Consider the following 5,000-nt stretch of genomic DNA (forward strand, 5'->3'; position numbering starts at 1 on the left):
CTCTCTGCCTGTAACAGGCACACAGACAATATCTAAGCACCAGCATGGAACAACACCCAGTGCATCCTCTCTGCCACATTAGACAATCCACACTATCATAACCAGACCGGGAGGTCCACTCGGAAAACAGAATATCCCACCCTTCCGACAACCACCATTGCTCAGCTAAGCCACCAACACCCACACATGTCCTACACAGGGGTGCACCCAACATCACAATACTGCCTCCTGTCACACCACACAAACAATGGCACGAATGAAAGACACAGGTCTGCCACAAGCATGGAATCAGAGCGCCGCCTGTTATGAGCCAAAGGTGCACCCTGACGTGGCAAATCAGATGATGCCGCAGTCATTTACTTACGATAATCACAATCAACAAACCAGCCCCCCCCCCCCCCCCGAAAACACCTTTCCTTACAACAATGTGTGCCTTAACCTAACCCGTATTGTGCCTTAACCTAACCCGTATTGTGCCTTAACCTAACCCGTATTGTGCCTTAACCTAACCCATATTGCGCCTTAACCTAACCCATATTGCGCCTTAACCTAACCCATATTGCGCCTTAACCTAACCCATATTGTGCCTTAACCTAACCTATATTGTACCTTAACCTAACCCATATTGTACCTTAACCTAACCCATATTGTACCTTAACCTAACCTATATTGTACCTTAACCTAACCTATATTGTACCTTAACCTAACCTATATTGGGCCTTAACCTAACCTATATTGGGCCTTAACCTAACCTATATTGGGCCTTAACCTAACCTATATTGGGCCTTAACCTAACCTATATTGGGCCTTAACGTAACCCACGTTGCGCCTTAACCTAACCTATATTGTACCTTAACCTAACCCATATTGTACCTTAACCTAACCCATATTGTACCTTAACCTAACCTATATTGGGCCTTAACCTAACCTATATTGGGCCTTAACCTAACCTATATTGGGCCTTAACCTAACCTATATTGGGCCTTAACGTAACCCACGTTGCGCCTTAACGTAACCCACGTTGCGCCTTAACGTAACCCACGTTGCGCCTTAACGTAACCCACGTTGCGCCTTAACGTAACCCACGTTGCGCCTTAACCTAACCCATATTGCGCCTTAACCTAACCCATATTGCGCCTTAACCTAACCCATATTGCGCCTTAACCTAACCCATATTGTACCTTAACCTAACCTATATTGTACCTTAACCTAACCTATATTGTACCTTAACCTAACCTATATTGGGCCTTAACCTAACCTATATTGGGCCTTAACCTAACCTATATTGGGCCTTAACGTAACCCACGTTGCGCCTTAACGTAACCCACGTTGCGCCTTAACGTAACCCACGTTGCGCCTTAACGTAACCCACGTTGCGCCTTAACGTAACCCACGTTGCGCCTTAACGTAACCCACGTTGCGCCTTAACGTAACCCACGTTGCGCCTTAACGTAACCCACGTTGCGCCTTAACCTAACCCATATTGCGCCTTAACCTAACCCATATTGCGCCTTACCCTAACCCATATTGCGCCTTAACCTAACCCATATTGTGCCTTAACCTAACCTATATTGTACCTTAACCTAACCCATATTGTACCTTAACCTAACCTATATTGTACCTTAACCTAACCTATATTGTACCTTAACCTAACCTATATTGTACCTTAACCTAACCCATATTGCGCCTTAACCTAACCCATATTGCGCCTTAACCTAACCCATATTGCGCCTTAACCTAACCCATATTGCGCCTTAACCTAACCCATATTGCGCCTTAACCTAACCCATATTGCGCCTTAACCTAACCCATATTGCGCCTTAACCTAACCCATATTGCGCCTTAACCTAACCCATATTGTACCTTAACCTAACCCATATTGTACCTTAACCTAACCTATATTGTACCTTAACCTAACCTATATTGTACCTTAACCTAACCTATATTGTACCTTAACCTAACCTATATTGGGCCTTAACCTAACCTATATTGGGCCTTAACCTAACCTATATTGGGCCTTAACCTAACCTATATTGGGCCTTAACCTAACCTATATTGGGCCTTAACGTAACCCACGTTGCGCCTTAACGTAACCCACGTTGCGCCTTAACGTAACCCACGTTGCGCCTTAACGTAACCCACGTTGCGCCTTAACGTAACCCACGTTGCGCCTTAACGTAACCCACGTTGCGCCTTAACGTAACCCACGTTGCGCCTTAACGTAACCCACGTTGCGCCTTAACCCAACACACGTTGCGCCTTAACCCAACACACGTTGGGCCTTAACCCAACACACGTTGGGCCTTAACCCAACACACGTTGGGCCTTAACCCAACACACGTTGGGCCTTAACCCAACACACGTTGGGCCTTAACCCAACACACGTTGGGCCTTAACCCAACACACGTTGGGCCTTAACCCAACACACGTTGGGCCTTAACCCAACACACGTTGGGCCTTAACCCAACACACGTTGGGCCTTAACCCAACACACGTTGGGCCTTAACCCAACACACGTTGGGCCTTAACCCAACACACGTTGGGCCTTAACCCAACACACGTTGGGCCTTAACCCAACACACGTTGGGCCTTAACCCAACACACGTTGGGCCTTAACCCAACACACGTTGGGCCTTAACCCAACACACGTTGGGCCTTAACCTGCTCTGTAATTGTCATACGACGCGTTAAATTAGTGTGGTGTTGCCTAACTGCAACCCCCGCAATATAGTTTGCTACTCGCACTGCCTGGTCCCCAGAGTATCGCTTCATGTTAAACACCTTGCAGCTATACACTGTAATGCGGATGGCAGCAGGACGTACATGCTCAATGCCCTTCGCAGTTGTTCATTGGCATTTGCATGGCGAAGCACAGCCTACGTTGTGGTACGGCGTGTGTCAACTGTCCGCTGATGTTGTACGTCCAAATCACACACTGTACTGCACATTGGTCCTCATGTACTGAATGATACATCGTGGTACATGTGTGACCGTACCACGACTGCGCCAACAACGGCGAACCATACGGTCCAAATATTGTGCACTCAGCTACGTGTCGTCTCCCTATAAGAGCTGGATTGCAGTATGGTATGCCGTGGATGGCGATCAGCATGAGCCGTCTGTTGATGTAGTGGCGCGTGTTGTCAGACGTAGTCGTCTCTTCTCACACACCGTGATAGCATGGTGCACTGCGTTCCACATCTGCGACATGCGACAGAGGCCGGTTGACAGTCGTTCGCGCAATGGACATCGCATACGTACGGGGGCCACCTTCCACGTGTTCGCGAAGCGTGCACATGTTGTTGCGTGTATGTGGGCAGACATAGTGTGTCGTGACACCTGACACAGGCATGCAACAATCGTTGAATTTGCAAATGGCGATGGACGTCTACGTTTGCTGGTGACGTTACGCAAATGAACAACTGGTAAACGGTTGTGGTGCGGTTGTTCTCGCTAGAGGTGAATCAGTGATGGCGACGATCGGTTGAGCTACCAACCGGTTGTTTCAGCGATACCCACCATGCCCACGAACGTGAATGGCATGTGGGTGTGAAGCGATACGCGGCGGTGGCTGGGTGGGACCGTCCCCGGCCGGTGAGGGGGGGCCTCCCGGCGTGCTGGCCGCGCGGTGCGTGGGCGCACGCGCTACAGCCGGCTGGTGGGGGCGGCCAGTGGCAGGCGCGCCGGCCGACGGAGGCGGCAGGCGGCGCAGCTGCGCGCCGGCGCACCCTGCACGCGGCGCCGTGCGGCCAAAGTAGGTCCTCGCGGGCCCGGTGCGAAGCGCGGTGGACATCTGCAGTGTGCTGGTCCGATTGAGGACTGTGTGCGCTGAGGATGCGCCGCCGCCCGGCGCTCGGCGCCGCGACGCCGTCTGCTGCTCGGTCGCCTCTGCGGTTCTCGCAGGTGGTTTGTATCGCAGCTGTGCGGACGTGTTGGCGCGTGCGCTGTGCTGGGAGAGTTCGCTTCGGCACCCAAGTGGGGCTTTTGTCCTTCTGTGGCGCTGGCGTTGGAGCTGCCGGCCACCGTAGGTGGCGCGTGTTGTCTCCCGCCGGCAATGCCACGACAGCACGCTCCCGGGCCTCTGTCGGCAGCGGCAAGCTCAGTTGGGAGCACGGGTGGTCGCACCTAAAGCGTCTACTCGCCAAACTCCGGGCGATTGCGCCTCTCTCGAACCCGACCAAGTACTTAGGACGGCGCTGCGCGCCGCCGGGACCTGAGAGGGTTTCGAGGTGTATTGTGCAGGGGAGCTCAGCCTCCTCCTGTTTGCAGAATAATTGAGCGGACGCTTGCGTGTTCGCGCGGGCCCCCGGGACACACTCCCGGGCGGCCGGCTGCTCAGCTCTAGTTGACGCAGCTCCCTGGTTGATCCTGCCAGTAGTCATATGCTTGTCTCAAAGATTAAGCCATGCATGTCTCAGTACAAGCCGCATTAAGGTGAAACCGCGAATGGCTCATTAAATCAGTTATGGTTCCTTAGATCGTACCCACGTTACTTGGATAACTGTGGTAATTCTAGAGCTAATACATGCAAACAGAGTCCCGACCAGAGATGGAAGGGACGCTTTTATTAGATCAAAACCAATCGGTCGGCTCGTCCGGTCCGTTTGCCTTGGTGACTCTGAATAACTTTGGGCTGATCGCACGGTCCTCGTACCGGCGACGCATCTTTCAAATGTCTGCCTTATCAACTGTCGATGGTAGGTTCTGCGCCTACCATGGTTGTAACGGGTAACGGGGAATCAGGGTTCGATTCCGGAGAGGGAGCCTGAGAAACGGCTACCACATCCAAGGAAGGCAGCAGGCGCGCAAATTACCCACTCCCGGCACGGGGAGGTAGTGACGAAAAATAACGATACGGGACTCATCCGAGGCCCCGTAATCGGAATGAGTACACTTTAAATCCTTTAACGAGTATCTATTGGAGGGCAAGTCTGGTGCCAGCAGCCGCGGTAATTCCAGCTCCAATAGCGTATATTAAAGTTGTTGCGGTTAAAAAGCTC

General features: G+C 51.8%; 1 non-coding gene across 1 annotated transcript in view; it reads left to right on the plus strand.

Annotated features, from left to right (window-relative positions):
• The first annotated feature begins 4,355 nt into the window (after positions 1 to 4,355).
• LOC124591101 overlaps positions 4,356 to 5,000 on the plus strand; it is a 1,910-nt gene continuing 1,265 nt past the window's right edge. Inside the window, exon 1 of the ribosomal RNA XR_006976950.1 lies at positions 4,356 to 5,000. This exon is cut by the window's right edge and continues 1,265 nt beyond it. This is a non-coding gene — a ribosomal RNA (small subunit ribosomal RNA).

Source organism: Schistocerca americana, unplaced genomic scaffold (assembly GCF_021461395.2).
Source record: "Schistocerca americana isolate TAMUIC-IGC-003095 unplaced genomic scaffold, iqSchAmer2.1 HiC_scaffold_801, whole genome shotgun sequence".
NCBI classification, from domain to species: domain Eukaryota; kingdom Metazoa; phylum Arthropoda; class Insecta; order Orthoptera; family Acrididae; genus Schistocerca; species Schistocerca americana.